The sequence below is a fragment of the Otolemur garnettii genome, unplaced genomic scaffold, assembly GCF_000181295.1.
Source record: "Otolemur garnettii isolate 467f Iridium unplaced genomic scaffold, OtoGar3 scaffold00004, whole genome shotgun sequence".
In the NCBI taxonomy this organism is placed as follows: domain Eukaryota; kingdom Metazoa; phylum Chordata; class Mammalia; order Primates; family Galagidae; genus Otolemur; species Otolemur garnettii.
The window spans coordinates 11,978,043-11,998,859 of NW_003852399.1; the positions used below are offsets into that span (position 1 = coordinate 11,978,043).

General features: G+C 40.4%; 1 pseudogene; it reads left to right on the plus strand.

Annotated features, from left to right (window-relative positions):
• Positions 1-2,360: 2,360 nt before the first annotated feature.
• The window catches only part of LOC111727896, a 94,829-nt pseudogene continuing 76,372 nt past the window's right edge, over positions 2,361-20,817 (plus strand).

The window sequence follows — 20,817 nt, forward strand, 5'->3', positions numbered from 1 at the left end:
AAGATTCTGATTTCTTCTCTTTATCAAAAAAAAAATTATTTTTCCTTTTTGTGCATCAAAACCATGTCAATAAAAGTGCAAAGCAGAACACCTAGACCAATGGAAGATGGACGTGCCCGCGTTTTCTAGGTAATGCAGCATTTTCACCTAGCCGAATTATCTCTGGAATAATCCACATGTCTAATTATGAGACTTTTACCATGGAAGGCAATTCTCTCCGTACCATAGAGATCTATCCTCCAAGGATTGCGTGACAGTTTTCTTTCAACAATAGTTTTTTTATGGTACTATATAGAGTAAAAGAGAGAGAGGACACATAGAGAAGTAGTGAATTTAGTAGATTTAAAGCTAATGTGTCAAGGTTAATGAAAATCATAAGCAGTATGTCTGAATCAATAAGAGGTCCTGAAATAAGATGGTCAGAGAAGAAACTATTCTTCCTCAAAATAGTTTTATTACTCTGGCTGGGTGTGCAAAGGAAAAAACGCATAAAGACGAGGCGGGGCGGTCATTATAAGGCCACAGCTATACAACTTGACATCACTGTTTTTTATTCTGTTTGATCCAGAAAATGTATTTTCTGTACAGTAACTCCCTATTTGGTTGCATAAATAAAACTTCTATTCTCTTAATTAGGTGACAATTATTCTGATGTAGTAGTACCTGAAGTATACTAAAGCCTCTTAGTAGGTCACTGTCCAAATCCTGACTGCCACAAATGCCATAATCTTCTTCAGCTTCCCACTTACATTTCCTAGGGGACAGTGAGATAATGGACGTGCTTAGTCCAGGACCTGACATGTAGTGTCCCCTCCTTAAATCAGAGAAGCTAGGCCCCACTTGTGAACGAATGCTCATCTCAGATCCCGAGACTGTCCTGATGAGGACAAGGAGCGTGTGGGCAGCCTCACCCTCTCTCCTTCCATCCACTGGTCCTTGGGACTAAGTCTCTTCATGTCTCAGACCCCAAACCCAGGGTCTAAACTGTGACTGATGTGAAGCCACATGTCTCCCGGCTGCCTTAATACCAACATGGCTTGGGACATCCTCACGAACCAGGAATGAGCTCTCAGCATCTGTGGGACCCTAGCTTTGATCTTTTCTCTTTCACTGACATGTGGGCCTAGCCAAGGCTAAGTGCCTCTTTATTTTTATTTTCTCCTTCTCAGCTTCTGCTTCGTTTCCTTAATCAGTCCTCCAGTTCAGTGTAGGGTAGTGTTCTGAATTTTACCCAGCATCTTGCCCGGCTCTTGCAAGCTGAATCCTGCTTTTGTGTATTTCTACCTAATTTGAGAAATCCACATGTATGAACTTAGAGCTAATTGCTGTTTGCCTTTCCTAGGTCGTCATGCACCACTGGCACCTTCATTTCTGGGTGCCGCCGGCTAGATAAACATTGGCGGTTGCCTGAATCATTTCATTTCTTGGTACTCCCTGGAGTTTCTGTGTCTGAGATGCCCCATTCACATCCTCCTATGTCCTGGTGACTGAAATAGGGTTTCTCATCTCCCTACAAAAGGTGACATAGTGGCCCGACTTGCATGTCACCTTGCCTTGTTTGTGACAACACTGATTTTCCAAACTAGGCTGCAAACTGACTGATCTCCAACTACAGTGAATGGGGTTAGAAAAGAAGGAAGGAAGGAAGGGGGGAAGGAAGGAAGGAAGGAAGGAAGGGAGGGAGGGAGGGAGGGTCCGTCCTAAGGCTCATCACTGAAAGATGTTGATAAATTGAATCCTGGTCCCTCGAACCCAAACAAGCTGAAGAAGTGATTTGTTTCTTTTGTTTTTGGTTTTCTAGAACTACAATCCCTTCAATAGTTTGTTCATTAGATTTATTTTCCTTATTTTTTCTGAGCTCAGAATTTCTGTGTGAGATGGAATAAGAAAACTGCAAACCCCTTCAGGCCACAAATCAGAAATTGTTTCAATTACTTTTTTTTCCCTTTGTTTTGTTTTCTTTTCTGACAAAGCCCAGGATATAGGTCCTGATGATGCCACATCAGCTCTTTTTCTGTTTTCCTTACAGAACAAACTGCCAGCAGGATTCCTGTTTATGAGGATACGAATTGCTTGTACAAATTTCCCAAAAGGATTTTGACAGGAAGCTTCTCTCTGCTAAGGCAAAGGACTCCTTGTATCGCTGATTTTGGGCATGCAGCCAGAAGAAGCCTGAGATCCCTTATGCCCACCCAGACATCCTTCCCCTTATCTCTACAGTCTGATTTGCTTGAGGAATGCAGTTCATTTCTGTAATTATCTCAGAAGGGAGAAGGTTAAGGCTGAGTAATTATGGTGTTCATGCATGTTGAGGATTTTCTCGAGTTTGGTTGTCAGCAGGGAGCCCAGAGAAGGGTTGAATGGTGAATCAAAGTGTTGAGACCACAAGCAGGGTGGGGTGCAGGAGGCCCCATAATAACCTGGCAAAGCCCAGTTCCACACTGATCCGTGCAGCTGTGAGAGCCCGGAAGACTGACAGTGACGGCGGCAGCAGCAGCAGCAGCAGCAGCCATCCTCCTGAGGCTAACCACTTGAAACAGAAGTATGGATGAGGAGGCTTTTAAGGCAGCATCATGGTTAAAACCATGACAGTCAGACTAAAGACATCTTCATCTGTGGGCATACAATGTGCATGAACAGTCCTAACTATGCTATTATAGTGTTATTTTATTAAGCATTTAATATACTAAATGTTGCATATGAATTGCATCAGCAGTGTTTTTTAAGTGTCTCTAATTGCCACACATTCTTCTAGGCCTTAGAGATCCAGCAGGAAATAGATGAAACAGACAAGAAGAAAACAAAGTCTCTGCCTTTAGGGATCATGTAACACTCATTATTTATCTTTCCGATAAGCCTTAATACCTCTTCCTAGCTGAAAAAATATATTTGGCTACACATGAAAGCAATATTAACAGTGGCCCCATTTTCAATTATGAAGAGTAGAGACATTTGAGTATCAGTCATTGGTTTAAAGCATTCACCTCCTCCTTGAGGACATTAGGCTATTAGTCTGGTCGCTTCTGAGTGATGTGGCATATGGCAAGATCTCATGGTCAGCGGTCCATTGTTGTAACTTCTATGCTGTGAGATGTATCCCCTTAATGGACAATGTTGAATGGAATCCCATGTCCGTAAATCAGGGATGAAGCAAGCCTTTGGTGGTGGTACTAAGGGAAACACTGGAGGAAGGGAAGGCTAAGACATACCTGGAATAAGTGTCAGGTATTTAAAGATGAACTGATACTCCCTCTAGGATTAAAGAGGTTTAATGTGATCAAATTGTCACAAAGTGATGGCTGATCTCTTTGGGGGTTGATGCCATATCAAGAGACATAATGTTGGTCTTTTGCTGGCAGATTAATCATTCAGCAGTATCAATAAGTAGGGGATCCTTAATCAAAGGGACCCCAAACTTTGGGTCCATGCAGAGCCTTCATCTCTGCCATCAAGGTGACTCAATTCATGGCCCTATTGCACAATTCTAATGGTGGCAGGAGAGCTGCTGGCTGACAGCCCGTGGGTGCATCATCTTGTCCACCCAATTAAGCACCTGGTCTGCAGTGAAGGTCTCTAGTCTCTGGAGATAAAAGATCACCATGGATTTTGACCAATTTCATTGGGACAGCAGCAAGTTTCTTTCCCAATTCTCTTTGTCTCTGGTTTAATCTCACTCTTTTAAAGCCCCTGACCAAGTAGCCTGCCTTTCAGCACTGCTGAATGCTTCTGTATATCCTTACCCCAGGATGCTTCTCCATTTATGCTAAGGGAATGGTCAGGTATAGTGTTCACTCCCCTGCCCACATAGAGGATTTACTCTTAAGTGCCATGCCTTAATGGGGCTGTATTGATCTAGCAGAACTCCCATTTGCAGCTCAAATGAGCACGGAGAGAGAAGAATAAAACACTCTGTGAAGCGAGTCTCAGTTTTTTCAGAGTTCATCAGTTAGTTGTAGGAAACCCTCCATGACATGAGCAGTAGATGTGAGCTTTGAGATATGTCTCATTAATGTGTTAAGAGGCACCTCTTTATGTAACTTACTTCTGTCTCTAGATACTTGGGTGTGATCCTAAATAGATCATTTCTGTTGTCCAGTGTCTAGGAGATTGCTCCTGCACCCACCCAGTATTATGATTTGGAGAGTCTGATAATACCCAACTCATGTTTGAGAGCTTTGCTCACCCGGGAACCTGTTGTTACGAGCTCAGTCTTTGCCAGCATTCAACAGCCTTCTGGGCGGTGTTGCCTTTTAAATGGTAAGTAGTTCTCTGCTATGAAAGGGGTCTGTGTGTTTCTTCTTTGAGGGGAGGGGTTACCAGAGACTCTGGCATGAGTCCTTATCTATGATTGGCTCTGCTGGGTCATTAGGCTGTAATTTCAGGGTAGCTAGTGCCACAGACTAGACCTCTTGTTGCAAAGCCTCCTTTTGCTCCGAGCCCCATTGAGAACTGTGGTCTTCCAAGTTACCAGAGGAATTCATTAGAGAACTAGTCCCAAATGTCATCAACGTGCCGCCTCCAAAAATCCACAGAGGCACACTAGCTGCCATGGTTCCTCCTTAGTGGTAAAAAAGTGTAAGATGTAAAACTGCTCGTCCTTGGAGGGAATGTCCTACACTGTCCTGGGCCAATGGACCCCTAAAATCATTAGTAATATAGGAGACAGACAATTCTTCATGTCCTTTATCTCCAGTCCTCTGATATGCATTTATCCCGTCAGACATGTAGAGTACTTTCTACCTCCTCTTCGCCAGATCTTATTAACATGATATAATCAATATTGTGGACTAGCATGATGTTCTGATGAATACTAATTTGATCAACATTCCTTCTGAATACATTGTGAGTCAGATCAGAAGACTTAATATACCCCTGGGAAAATAAAGTGAATATGTAATGTCCTTCCTGCAAAAAAGGAAACAGTCTTTGATTCTCCTTTCTGATAGAATTGGGGACTACATCTACCAGATCAGCCTCACACCTAGTACCAAAGTCTGTGTTGATCAGTTTCAGAAAGATTTCACATAGTATGGAGTTGGGGTGACCATACCATGTGGTGAGTTTCATAGAAGTTCACTGTCTTCCATCACAACTACATGACTTTACTTTTTCAGGAACCAGACAGGGGAATTGAATAAGAATATGTAGGGACCACCCTCTCGGCATCTTATAGGTCTTTGGTAGAGAAAATTTTCAAAATTTTTCCTGGAGTTCAATATTACTTATACTTAATTTCCTTGGAAAGGAGTGGATGCAATCTGAGAAGTTTCTTATAATTTTGATTCACGCTCTATAGATCAAAGAATAATAGCAGTATTCTGCCAGCTGTTAAGTGTCTCTGTCCCAATTACATAGTTAGGAATGAGAAAATGTGTCTGTGAACTCAATGAACCCTCTGTAGGATGTAGTTCGATCAGATACCTATTTATCACCTGGATCCCATGAGCCTCTACTCCATCTGGAGTTCCTAGATGGCATTTTGGGTTCCTTTATCTATGTCACATCAGACCCTATATTTACTTATCCTTGAAAAGTCTAAGTGTTCCATTTCCCTCTTGGATAGTTACTCTAGAAAATTGATTTGGGGGAATATTTGTTGTTTACCCACTTGATGATATTATAAGGTCCTTTTTCAAAGGAAACAAGTCTACCCTTTGATCAATAACTTCTGTGTCTTTAAACTAATTTAGATCTGAAAATTGGGGGAGGGAATATAGTTTTTCTTGTGTTATCTGACGTTGGTCAGCTCTCAATTTAGGAAAAAGAAGAAGGAGGTGATTGGATTAACTCAAGTTGAATAACAGTCTGTGGACTGACTGTCCATCTATCTTGTCTCCTGGAATATTCTAATTTATAAGTCATCATAGATCCCTTCAGGTCAAGGCACCTTGATTGCTACCTAGGTCTTCCCATTAGGGTAATCACATTTACTTTGCCACTATGTTATTCTGGGATCATTTCACAACCACCAATGCAAGGCAGCCTAGGACCAGGGCAGTGCATTCTTCTATCACACCAACAGATGGAAACCTCCACTGGGCTCCTCAAATCTGCTCTGCACCTTCAGCAGAGGCTTTGTCATGGTCTTGCTAGAGGATTATCTATGGATCCTTTCACCAAATAGTCAGTTAGTGGGGTTTTCTGGTCTCACATAATAAATCCATTCTAACGTTTTCACTTCCTTTAGCCTTCTGGCTCCTTCAATTATCTGTCTGCGCAGTTCTGGCATCTCCACCTCATTTTCTGTGCAGCATTATTAGGACTGGGTCCAGATCTCTTTGCCAAGTCAGTAAATCCTGGATCCTTGCTCAGGCTGTACTGAGACAAGATCCAAGTTACTGGTCTTGGCAAAAATGGACTAGTGGTAGTAGATCTTGGAGAGAAAAAGGATGCAAGGCACCTTAGCTTCCTTGGTGAGGACTTTTCAAGGTTTGCTTTTCAAGGCAATTGGGAGTTGCATTCCTTTGATAAGGGGTATTATGTTGTCAGCCTGAAGTGTTCTGAAGCCTGAAGGAGACTCAGGTCCTTCCATTCATTGGTTGAGGGATGTCCTAGAAGCATTAATTTCCCTTCACTGCCAGGCTGCCTCCCTCGGTTCACCATGTCACTGTGTTAGGTAAGTGCTGGGATAGAAAATGAAGAATGGGTGGTGTGTGCTTAAGGCAAGAAGCTGCCAGTGAGTCAAAGACCATAATAACTGGCTGCTGTAACCATAGCTTGGGGAAGAAGTGAAGCCAAGACCATATTAGACAATTCATAGAGGTGTCTGGAATAAATAAGAAGGAGAGAAAAAGGGAGTGAAGGAAGAAGACTCATCTAAGTTAAGTAACTTAATCAAGATGGTACATCTAGCACCTGGTAGGGAGTTGTAATTAAAAGCCAACCTCCCTGACTCCGCACACCATCTCTGAACTACTGCTACTTTTGTTCTAGGACAATCAAACAGAGTATATAGGAATGGACGCTTAGACACTCAAGTGGGAGGGTGGAGCTTAGCTTAGCTCAGCATCCATGAATGTATGGCTGCCTACAAACCTACTGATCCCAAATCTCAGTGCCTTCTGGGAACTCCAAGCATGATAGGCATCTTCATTAATATGGTGGAATTCCCTAAGTTCAGTGGTCCCTGTGATTTTCCTGAATCAAGGCTAAATATCTCTACCACCTCAGAGATTTTGTTCTTGCTATCACTTCTTCCAGGAACTTTCTTTCCCTGCCTCTTTGCATGGTAGCCTCCTTCTCATCCCTCAAGGATCAGTTCAAGGTATCTGCCCAGAGAAGTTGGTCCTGACTACCTCATCTAAAGAAGTACACATCACTCAGCTCTTTAATTGCCCTCTACATCATCATCCTGGTGTTCTCCATTGCACCATCACAGGCTTCAAATATCCAGTATTTGTTTTTAAGTTTATTGTTTGATTCCCTCACTAGAGTAAAACCAAATTGTTTGAGGACAAGCAATTTTTCTATTCTATTTATCATTGTGTTCCTTGTTCTTAAATAGTGCCAGACACATAAAGAACACTCCAGAAACATTCACTGGATACATAAACTAAGTGAACGGATGAAAGTCTTTAAACAATTGTTTTCTGCCTAATGCCTGTGTATGGTCTTCTAGTAATTACCAAATCACTTGGAGACCATGGGGATGTGTTACCATGGGTGGACATTTCCGTAGTAAGCAGGGCTGGCATCACCAAGACATGGCTCAGAATGCAGAATAGACTTTACTACCTTCTACATGGACTTCTATCTAAATGTGGCAAAATAATAAATAATTAGGCCAATTATATTATGTACAGGCAAAAAATTCAGAAGCTTAATGAACAGTCTTACAGAAATAACGTGGTAAGTCCTTATTTATTCTCTCTTCTGGGAAAGCATTGAGGTGCTGTTGTCCTTTAATAGGTGACATCATTGTCCTTGACCATGGAAATGGAATATAAAACTTGAGTCGCATGCTCAGAGGCTCACAGTATTCTTCCATGCTTTACTTTTCTAAATCATTCACACCTCTTTTGACACTTTCAGTTTTAAATTATTGGACTTGCAGTCTTCTATTTGGCTTTCTCTTCTATTCTTGCCCTGAATTGATTTAGAACCTGGCTCTGTACCATGTGCTTTATGACTGACCATGAAATCCCATGGAAGGCTTCGATCAGGACTTACCCAAGCCTCAATGTCTAGATGAAATTCCAACCCAGCTTCTGGTGCTGGGTTTTACAGGCTGGAAATGTAATTTGTCCAGAAGAGACTAACTGACAAATAGATGTCCATTTAAAATATAATGCCCCAGATTAAAATATTAAGCTTTAAGACAATCTCAATACTTGTCCCACTAATAGTAAACTTAGAAACTTGAATGATCTTTTAATTGTTGATCTAACTTCAAGTCAGAAAAGGGTATACAATCATTTTGAGAGTCAAAAAGATCACTAGCTATAGGAGCTTGGGTACAGGATTTAAGAATTGCCAGTTCCCTCATCTGTTAAAAAATAGTACCTACCTCCTGGGATTGCGAGGATGCATTAGGCAATGCACATAAAGCCCTCAGCACAGCATGTGGGCCATAGAAAGCATTGGGTAAGTGATAGCTGTTAATCATAACAATAAAAAATTGCTTGGAATATCTTTCCCTGCTTCTCCACCAGGCAACTTTTCTTTCATCCTTCGAGTCTGTTCGATATTGCTTTGCTCTGTTTCCCCCACAGGCGGTCCTAGTCACCTTCCTTGCTGAGACACCATTGTTCATATTTTTATACCAATGATGATATCATTATTCATGTATTTCAGGGACTAACTATTCATTAAATCCTGACTGAATGAATGCATAACCTCTGCACATTACCCTTGACCTCACCTGAAGCCAACAGTGGTTTATTGCAAAGTGGCTTTTCTGAAGCTCTAAATTGTTAGAGAAATTAATATATTACAGGAGCCAAAAGCACACAGAAAAGCCTTCTCACTCAGTGCCTGGGCTTTGTTCTCTGGCCTTTGTGGGGAGTAGAGAGAGATCTAAGTACTCAACTGAGAAAAAGTAAAAGTTTTAACTTTGCTCACATATTTTGAAAAATATTGGCTTTGGAAGCAAAGGCAGGATCTTGGATCAGCTGTTAGTAAGTGCTTTTGCTTGAAATGTGAAAACCAGTTGCAGGAAGGTGCCAATAACTCTGGTATAGAACGAAGATAAGCACTTTCTCAAATGTCTGCTGCTGAAGTCAGCCAGTAGCCCACTCATTATAATGCTCTTAATATTTAATTTAATCAATCAATCACCTGGCTCGGAAACGTCTCCTTCATCCTCAGTCTATTCTCCTAGACTGGCACAACGGTCTCACCAGTTCAGAAACACATAAAATTTCTCACTCTTCTCAGCGCTCAGTGCAAAATGAAGACTATGTGACCTTAGGGCCCCTTCCAACTCTGAAATTCTATGACTCTGAGATTCCCTCAGCCAGATAAATTGTTATTAGCTTTCACGGTTCACGCCAGGATAAGAGAGGCTCTCTTCACCATTCAGGAGTAAACTGTGATGCTGTTAAAAATCTACTGGGTTATGATTCAAAAAGCGATGGCACCAGACTCTTCAGAATGTGTGGCTATAGCAACTTTGCCAACAAGAAGAATCTAAAAGGCCCCAAACCTCAGGCATTATTGAAGCCAAACTGACTTTCCTGCACCATCTTGAGACAAACTCCCTCAGTATGCCCAACCAGCCAGTTTTATAAGCTTATTTCAACATCACTTTAACTCGCTTTAGACTGTCTATTTAGACGTAGCACCAAATGAAGGACCAACAACAAATAAATCTGATGAATCACCTTGATCTCTCTCTTGTTCTCTCCCTCTTCGTTAGTCTCTCTCTCTCTCTCTCTTTCTGCGAGATTTTATTTCTGACAGTCTCCCTTGCAGTCATCTCATGAATCATCTTACTTCCTCCGAGAATATTTGCTTTCAGAGGCTACGAACCCTCCAGGGAAAGTTGTGTCTGGCTGAGGTGCAGGCTGTGCAAATGATGGCGATGATTTAGCTTTAGCTGAGAAAGCATTCCCCAAATGTTAACACCACCTCTTTTTTGCTCTTCTATTCAGCCGTTGTGACTTGGCATCCATTTATTCCTTCATTTATTCTTTCATTCATCTTTTCCGTTCTCATTTGCTTTTTCAATTATAATTTGTTATTCGTCAACTCTAGGGAATTTCATTTAAGTTACACAAATGTTACTTGATTTGCTGTTTGGGGTACACAGATTAAATTATGCATCTCTACCTCTAACATCTTTTTGATACATGACTATAGTTATGTATCCTATTAAACAGGAAATATATATACTTTCTGTAGGCTCCTTATTGGGATCACTATCAAAAAACATCTTATCAAGTGCCAGGCACTCCGGTTAGCTTTTCAGGTAGTATCTCCCTGAGTTGCACAATAACCCAATGAGAAGTTACTATCATTCATTGTTTCCTGATTATCAGTTCTGACGAGGACAGCATCAAGTTATGTTCCTCATCCTGTCCTTGATTTCTACATCCAGTATGTGGCAAATATGAGGTGCTCATTCATACGTGCATTTTGCAAAAAATCACCAATTATCGGGACCATCATAGATCCTGCATTATGTTGGCCTGGGGATGAAGCTAAGTACAATGCAGACATCATTCTACCCTTTGTCCAACTTATACTCAAACAGGAGAGATAAGTGTTTAATGAATGAATAAATGAATGCAAAGGCCAAAGTTAACAGAAATAAAGTCATTTCTGGTTAGAAACAGAATTAAGATTCACAGTCAGGGCCCAATGTCTTCAAGTCTTTGCTACTCATATGAAACAATTTTAGGCAGAATATTTGACCTCAAAGAGCTCACAGACCACAGAGAAGGGAGGTAGGAGGGCAGAGGAAAGCAAGTAATGAAATAATTACAATGTAACCTATTTAGCGTTTAGCAAGTCTAGCAAGTCCTTACTACGTACCAAGTATCGTTTGGCTGACTTGGTGAATATTGACACTTTAAGTTCTAGAATTTTAAGTAAGCTTCCCAAGATCACCCAGCCAGTGAGTGGAAGGAATGGGTATCCAGGCACATTCCAATGCAATCGTGTCTATTCTTATCACTAAGTTATAACCTCCTGGTGTGACAGTGTTCCAGGAACTATACCAGCCTCTTTGGATTCAAAAAAAAGTCAGATATGGCCTCAAATCTTGAAGAGCTCAAAATCAAATTGGGAAGACAAATGTCAAAATATAATTAACAAAACAGATACACTGGTAGACTGTGTTTCATTTATTTTTATTATTACTTAGCATTCAGTACACTGAACTTGAAGAGTGCTTGGTGGCTGGGGTAGACTAAATTACTGGTCCCTACATTCACAGTTTTTCCATGGTATTGGGGTGAGCTTATTATATTTCCCCACACCCTGATTTTGGCCATGTGACTCACTTGGGTGAAGTGAAAGAGACCCTATGGTCCTTTCTGCCCTAGGCCTTAACTATCACGGCAGGTTCCGCTGGCTCTCTTGTGTCTCTAGGAACTGCCTTGGCTAAGCCCCTAGTGCCAGGAGGACGAGAAACAGAGAAGAACCACCTGCCTCACTGGAAGTCTCACAGTTTGAAGCAGAGCTACCTAGATCTGCTGGCCTATCCTAGATCAGTCAACCCATGGCCTATGCACAGATGTAAACAAAGTCCAACTGAGGTCAGCAAAACAGTCCCAGACAACTTGCAGAAGGTAAGAACTAAATTCTGTTACAATGTGTACATCCGTCTTCTGGGGCTTCTGTAATAAAATATCAGAGACTGAGTGTTTGAAAGAGAAGAAATTTATTTCCATCCAATTTGGGGTGCTAGAAGCCCAAGATCAAGGCGTCAGAGGATTTGGATTTGTCTTGCTCTTTAGCTTGCAGAGGGCTCCTTCCTCGCTGGCACCCACATGTCTGTGTCCTAATCTCCCAATCTTACAAGGATACCTGTCACATTGCACTAGCCCCCACCCTTTTGCCCTTATGATTTCATTTTACCTTAATTACCTCATTAAAGGCTTTATCTCCCTAAACAGTCACATTCTGAGGTACTAGGGGGTTAGAGCTTCATGAATATATGAATTGGGGGGAGGGGACACAGTTCCGCTCAATAATAAGCCTTTGAGATTTCATGTTTTTCTTAAGCAGTAATAGCTAATAGTTAAATAATACAGATGAAGTGGGTTGAACTTGTCTAAAGAGGTAAGATGCCTTTTTGGGGTAAAAATATAGAGTCACTAATTCTTTTTCTCCAATGTTAAAAGCTATTGAAGTACCTTCTTGTGGACACTGCTAACCCAGACAAGGTCCTATGATGGGGGCCTCTGAGATATTATCATCACAGTGGGAAGGAATATGATCAGTGTGCTCTAAAATAGAGGGATGGATTAAAAAAAAAAAAAAGAGTCATCCTAGATCCTTAAGGTCCTGACCCAGCTATCCAGATGGTCAGGTCCTGACCTGAGAAAATAACTGTTTAAGAGTAAATTTAAAAGCCAAGATGCTGGGAGGCCAGTCTGAATCTGTTGTGAAGCACTAACACCTAAGGGTGAGGCTGAAGGAAGGACACTTCGGAGGTTCCGGTCTAGCAGCTAAAATATCCAAGAATTGGTTCCTAGGCACAGATAAGCTCTACAGGGGATTCTGGGACATGTAGTAGAAAGAAGCATCTATGGAAAGATAGAGTAGACTTTTTCGGACAGCAGGGCTTCTCAGTAATTATACTGCAAGGTTTTGCTCTTCAAAGTCTGGCCCTTACTTAGCCTGACAGCATCAGCTGTCCCAGTCAACTTGTTAAGAAACAAGAACTACCCAAGCTGCTAAATTAGAATCTGCATTTTCAACAAGTTCCCCAGGTGATTCTTATGCATACTGAAGTTTGAAAAGCCTTCTTGTAGAGGACACTACTATGGGGAGGTTACTTAGGCAAATTGAATGATAGATCAAGACTCCCTCATTATTATATTATATATAATAATTCCACTATTATTTCTGTTTCCGGAAATCCTATTAGATTTCCTACTGGCATGATGGTCAGTTTCGTCTGTCGACTGAGTTTAGGTACAGTTCCAGTTATTCAGTCAAATGCTGCTGTAAAGGTAACTTGTAGATGTGATTAAAGTCCATAACCAGCTGCTGCTGTGGAGTGAATTTTGTCTCTACCAAATTCATACACTGAAGCCTTATCACCCAATGTCTCTAGTAGATGGGGAGCTCTAATAGAAGAAGTCATTAAGATAAAATAGGGTTATAAGTCATTAAGATAAAATGGGGTTATAAGGTGTCATCACGTAACATTAGTGTCCTACGAGAAGAAACACACACAAAAACCCATCTCTCTTCCTCCCACTGCTGTGTGAGGACCCAACAAGAAGGCAGCCGTCTGAAAGCCGGGAAGAGAGCCCTCACCAGAAGGCAGACTCTGCTGCACCTTGATCTTAGACTTTCCAGCCTCCAGAACTATGAGAAACAAATAAATTTCTGTTTTTCAAGCCATATATATGGCTGTGGTATTTCATTAAGGCAGCCTGAGCAGACTAATACAGTTAACTTTAAGAAAGACTATGTTAGGTAATCTGGGTGTGCCTGATTCAATCAGTCAAAAGCTCTTAACAGGAGAACTGGAGCTTCCCCATGGAGGAAAAGCTTCTGCCTGCAGAAGGCAACTTACAAAGAAGAGGACCAGCCTCTTCCACTGGCCTTCCTAACAGCCTGACTCTCCGCCTACCACAATTGCATAAGCCAACTCTTTGAAATAAGTCCCTTTATACACATACCACCTTCTGGTTGGTACTTTATATGATTGACTTGTCTGGGTTATTTTTGTTAATTTTCATGTTTCTATGTTTATTATTTTTACTGATTATCATTTAATTTTTCATTAATATACCTGTTTTACTTTCATTATTTCCTTCTATAATTTTTTTTTGGCTTACCATTCTTGAATTTTTTCTTTCTTATTTATTTATTTATTTATTTATTTTTAATTTGCAGTTTTTGGCTGGGGCTGGGTTTGAACCCGCCACCTCGGGTATATGGGGCCGGCGCCCTACTCCTTTGAGCCACCGGCGCTGCCCTAAATTTTTTCTTTTTTCTTTGGATATAATTCTTCTCTTTCTATTTTTCTTTTTTATTAATAAAAATATATAAAGTTATGAATTTTTCCTGCTTTAAATGTATTCCACACATCTGGTTTTTGTTATCATTAATCTTATAAATTCTGCAATTTGGCTTTGATTTTCCCTTTTCTGTACAAGTTATATAATAGAGAAGTCTCTTTCGAAATTTCTGAGGGGGTATTTTTATATTGTTTTGTGATTTTTAGCTTTATTGCCTGGTGATCAGATTGTTGTTTATATTCTGTCTATGGAACCTATCCTGTGCTGTCTTTGTGTCATAAGATATGGTCAATTTTTGCAAATGTTTCAGGTATGCTTGAGAGGAAGCTCTATATTTTAAAGTCAAGGTGTAAACAATGTGTATTTTATTATATCCATATAACCATAAGGTAGATCTTATTATTTTGCGGTTTTTAGGTTTTGTATCCTAACTTACTCTCTGTTCGCTTGATCTTTGCCTTGGACTGAACCACTGGCTTAATTTTTCATGATATTAGTTTCTTTCTGTTTATTTCTGTTTATATCCCTGTAACATTTGCTTTGTGATGGCAGTTTCTGTATTTTTGATGTAAGAACATTTATATGTGTTACATCTTCATTGTAAACTTATTGGCTTTAATACAATAAAGGCCCCTTTAATGTTTTTGTTTTTCATTTTTATTTTGGAGCCTGACTTCTTATCAGATAGAATGATTGTACCTTCTCTTTTTTAGATTTTATTCCACTAATATACCCTTGTCCATCTGACCTGTGTATTTCCTTTTTTGTCTTTCTGAATCATGTTGTTTTCAGGTATTTCTATTTTCTTTCATTTCACTTTCTGTACTACAATAGCTCTAATGCTATAGGCCAAGGACCTCATGTGGAGGTTGTGGCAACTACCAATTATGTCTATTTTAATATATTCAGGGATTGGAGAAATGACTGCCAGGTGGGCCCACGAAGCCAGTAGACTCATTGTAAGCTGGATCTAAGCCAGGACTCTAATGTGAGGGTGCTATAATAACACAATTACTTAGTCTCTATATCCAACAGTCCTTGAAATGTGGGAATGTGGGAATGTTCTCCACTCCTCTGGAATAGGTCTCTATTTGAAAGAAAGAGAAGCATTTGGCCAAACTATTACCAGTTTCACTTGCCACAGTGCGGTAGGTTCCTTTCTTCTGAGGCCTGACTTCCCTTTCAGTCAATGGGGTCTGGATTTGTAACATAACTTGAGTCAAGAGACTGCATGAAATCCTGACTCTCTTTATTCTTGGCATTTGGGGCTGCACACTACCCTCTGATCCACTTAACAATTATCTGCCCATGAATTCCTTTGACTGTATATGTTGAGCAGTTACTCTCTCTGCATCAGTCCTCCTTGGCTGCCACTTTACCCATGCCGCTTGTTACAATAGCTTCACTCTCTGGGCTGCTGATGAAGCCTGCACCTGGCTATCTGGCCTCTTGTTTTGAGGTTTTATCATTCCCATTACTATGAGCGACCCTTATTTCTATAACGGCACCCTCTACTGTCAGCCCTAGACTAAAAAGCACTAAGGAGCATCTCAGTGGCACTGGTGTCCCTCTCACCAGCACATTCCAAAGAATGTGCCCTTTGACAAACAGTGTATGTCCCAGCCCCACTCACAGGACATCATTCTCTGCTGAATTTTGTAGCTTTATATAGTATATCCATTCTAATATGCCCACTTCTTTGGGTCTTTTAATTCTTTCTTCTACCACCTGCCATGAAAAATCTGGAATTCCTTCTTTGCTTCTCAGGGGCCATTGCTTTCTCTGCGCTTCTGGTTGCCATTCTCGCAATGTGTTTACACCATCCTCCCAGGGTGATTGCAGGAGTATTAAACCCTAGATACTGGAAGAATGCTCCCATACTGGCAATTCCTTTATCCAAGTTTATTTTCTTCTGCCCTTGACCAAATACCTTTGGGATCTAGTCTCTAGTGTTCTTTGCCAGCTCCCTCTGGTGCATGTTGACAAGGTCACACAGCTGTGCAGTCACTTTCCCCCTTTACCAGGCTCCATATACTTCTGGCTGGGTTAGGTTATGACTTAAGTCTAGTTTTTGCAGTAGCCAAGAAGTGAGATGATAAAAGATTACGAGAGGGGTGCTTATTGTGCAAAGAAGAGGCACCTAGATCAGGAAGAGGCTGCCCTCTTCTGCTGGTATGAGGAAGTGGTTTCTCTAATCAGCTTTGCTATTTTGTATGGGATCTTTCTCTCTCTCTCTATCTCTCTTTCTCTCTTTCAGCTGGAGGGAACTACTGACCTTAAATAGAAAGAGCAGACTACTTTTGTAGGCTCAAAAGATTTAAGATAATCAGGGTATTCAAGATTTTCAGGTTCATCAATTCAGACTTTCCCCTTCCATGTGTCATGGTTGAGAGTTTAATCTCCTTTGGAAGTCATCTACTCATGTCACTAAATCATAAACCCAATCCTTAGATTTCACTACCCTCCAGAGTCAAATGATGAGAAAGTCATGGTTTTGCTACCAAGGAGGCTCTCCGGCATTCACATTTAGATTTTATTTGGTGATTAATGATAATGATTTGATGATTTTATTATCTTTCCCCAGGTCATCCATCAAGCTTAGCAGTAGCCAGCTAATTTCACTGTCCTTAGAATTTCTATGTTCTTCATTTTTCTCAAATGCCTGATGCCATTCAGCAATTAATGCATTCTCATTAACCAATGAGCCACCCCAGCTTGTCACCAAGAAGAGCTTGCACTGCTACCTATGCCTCATTGGCCACCAGAAATGGGGTCTTCCTTGCCAGCTGACCGGCCAGTAGGTGATCCAGCTCCAAAAGTCAGTTCTAATATCTGCAAGTCCACTTCTTACAAACCATCGTAGGTTATACTTTCTAGAAAGTAAACTCTGAGATGGAGATTAGCATGTTAGATTTGTGTTAGTAGATCCTCTTTGATGAATGCCTGCAGAGGGGAGGTAGAGGAAGCAGGATTGAGAAGAAAGAGAAATTATGCAGCAATGCAGGCCCCGTGAAGGCCCCAGTCAACCCCACGGAAAGCTCTGGAGCCAAGATGGCCTTTCAGAGTTATCCTGAGTTGGAGTAAGAGAGGCTGAGTTTTAAACTCTTTTCTCAATCACTGAAGGAACATTTGAGTGGTAGTCTCACTATGTCATCCTTAGAGTGCAGTGGCGTCATAGCTCACATCAACCTCTAACTCCTGGGCTTAAGTGATTCTCTTGCCTCAGCCTCCCAAGTAGCTGGGACTACAGGTGCCCACAACACCTGGCTATTTTTTTCTTGTACCTGTCATTGTTTAAGCAGGCTCAGGCTGGGTTGGAAACTGCCAGCCCCAGTGTACCTGACCAGCACCCTAACCACACAGGCACTGAGCCTAATTTTATCTTTTCTAAAATCTTTTGATACTTAGTAATATTTTTACTTGTGTTCTAGTAGTAACCTATACACTAACATGTTAAAAATATTCTTTATTCTCCTCTACTATTTGGTATCTGAGCTTTAACTTTTATACTCTGACTCTTACCTTTTTCATTTCTCTGCCTTTAAAAAAGTTTCCCCTAGTTATTTCTACTGTGGATGAATTTGTCCCCTAGTACATTCTTTATAAAGAGGACATGTACTCTATCTCTTGAAAAGTGCTGCTACTTGAAGGACAGCTTGACTAGATAGGAAATCCTTGGCTCACACTTTCTTTTTTCAAGTGTTTTGAAAAATGTTTCTCCACTGCTGTCTGTCTTTGCATATTGTATTTTTTTTTATTTGAAGTTTTGGCCATGGCCAGCTTTGAACCCGCCACCCCTGGTATATGCGGCTGGCACCCTACTCCGTGTGCCACAGGCACCAAAATCTTTGCATATTGTTATAGGGAACTCTTATGTCAATGTTATTTCCTTTGTCAATAACATAGGACTTTCTTATTATTGTCTTGTTTTATAGGCTATGAAGACTTTGTTTCTAAAGTCTAATAATTTAACTAGGCTATGTCTCTGAGATGACTAATCCAATCAGATAAATCTTTACTGCACATTGTATACAATGAGTCCTTAATATATAGAAATAGGTCTTTATGGCGATTTCTTGGGTTTTCTTGGATTGTGGTCTAAAGTGTTGTTTTTCTTCAGAGATTGCAATTATATATATACTGGACCTTCTTTTTCTGTACCAAATGCTTTCTCTTGATTCTTCTTAATTTTTTCTTATTTTTATTGTCCGCCCTGTTTTCATTCTCTTGACTATCCATTGTTTCTATGAAATTACAGTTTAATGTTTTCTTACTCAAGTAATTTGTAATGTTGTCTTCACTGCTAAGATGAATCTGATTTTCTCTACTTATTTTTCCGAGTTTAGTCATTTTTATATCTTCCTGATTTTTTTCATATTTGTGCTGAGTTTTTAATTTCTGATTTGAGTTATTAATTTTATAACTACAAATTCTTGTTTTTAGGTATGTAATTCATAATTTTATAACTACAAATTCTTGTTTTTAGGTATGTAATTCAGTTGACCTACTATGTTATAGCTTTCATTTTTTTTAACTTCATGGTTGACATTATCAGGAGCGTCCTTAATAGCTGGTATGTTCTGATTCTTTGTTTTGTTTCTTTTTTGTCTAACTTTGGGGATGCCGTCTACTTCTCCTGTTCATTCTCAACGTCTAATTTCTAGGAACAGAAATATTAGCTGTATGTACACAAAACTGAAAGTTTTAAGAGACTTCTTAGGTTCCTTAGTTCAAAAATACCTTCTTCAGTTAGTGTGGTAAAATGGTTTAATCAATTTTGCTATTTTTGTGCTGGGAGGATTTATGTGTATTCTGTTTTGTGATCTCTCTCTTCTTATACACACACACACACACACACACACACAGAGAGAGAAACAGAGCAGAAATGTAAGTTTCCTGCATTTGTTTGTTTGTTTATTTATTTATTTATTTTACCCTCACCACAATGTAAGTGTCCAAGGAGCACATCCCTTTCTCAGCATCTCATTCCCATGCAGAGATATTGGTTTCCAAGCCTACCGCTTTGGATTCTGCTTATATTCAAATCACTTATTTCCTTTTGATTTTCTTGTAGCCAGTACTGAAATGTACCAGATATTCAATTTGTTCTCAGTATTTTCCAGCTCATGGTGGGGATTTCACTGTTTGGGATGATTCTATTTGAATTCTGTCTCCTGGTCGCTCCTCATTTCCCTTTCCTTGTGTCTCTTCAGTCTTTCTGCCCTACTCTTCTCCTAAACTTGATTTTTAAAAAAATTTCCTTGCTTTCCAAAAGTTTTAAACTCATGGTATTATATCTTCTGTTCCTGAGAGCTGCAGGAAGCAGAGATTATGAGTAGTTTTATTTACTGCTCTTATTTATCCAGATGGGTTTTTTTTGGGGTGGGGGGATGTATAGAATGAGGTCTAAGAGGATGCCATTATTCTATGTCAACCCAGGTGATTAGATGTTAAACCAGAGCATCAGAAGTAGGGCTTAGAGAAAGAAAGTTATTACAGAGCTCAGAAATGTGTTTGACTACACGCTTCCACTCCTCAAATAAAGAAAAACAGTGAGGAGTTGCTTTCTTTCTTGTTCAGGTGCAAGTAATCCTTTAGGACACTCACTCACCACATCCACCCTCAGCTGAGGCAGAGAAAAAAATCACTGGAAGATTCTTAATGATTCATGGTCTTCCCACTGTCCCCAGGCCTGGCCATACAGATTCTCACCTATACACTCCTATTCTTCCTGAGATAATATTGTCCCTAATTTTCTCAGGTGCTTTCAATTGCTAATTTTTACTCACTGTAAGATTATCTTTAAATATCAGTTCTTATAGGAAGTCTTCTTGTGACCTACTGCTAGCTAGATTTGTGCATCTACAGCAAGTCACACAGAGGTCAGTCGCTGCACTTGACCTGTTATTGTGCTTGGGAAAATGCCTCCACCCCAAAAGAACTAGGGCTTCATGATTCTTTCTTCATTTCTTCATTTACCTAGTGCTGCTCACAGAGCCTAATGGGCAAGTGAGTGTTCACAGGTGGAAAGAATGAATAGATAAATAAACGAACATAACTTCTATGGAAGTCCAGCTCTCTGCCTTGTTCCAGCCTTTGGGGTAAATGTCTTCCTAACTCTTTTGCTTTGTTACAGTTAGAGGTTCACCAGTTTCTACAGAAAAGTTTCCTGCACTTGTGTCCCTAGATCCCAGTCATGAATATTAACCAGACTTCTTCCAGGGCCCTGGATGCATGGAACGTTTTGCTGCATGTGGTTTAAGGTGATCTCCTTTCTGTTCTTGTCTCAAGCCATGTCCCATTTGGGGCACAAAAGTGAATATATTATCCTGTGTATGCTAAATAGGGTAGGAAAATACATCCCCAAAGTCACAATATTCTCTTCAGACAGGGCAGAAGGACTTGATTTAGTCTGGTTTCCATCCTCCTTTCACCGAATGTTTAATTGTATTTTAGAAGAGTGTTTGGTAATAAAGGCCTACCTGCTTTCATTCAAGATCAGTACCGTTCTTAGAATTCAAAAGCCTATCTCTTCCATTTTCTCTAATGAAACTGAGACTGTAAGAGTCACCGAAGCATAGAACAGAACTTGGGACTTGAGGGGACATCTAACATTCTCATTGGAGGATGACACTGACTTACCTATAAACAGAACTTGGGACTTGAGGGGACATCT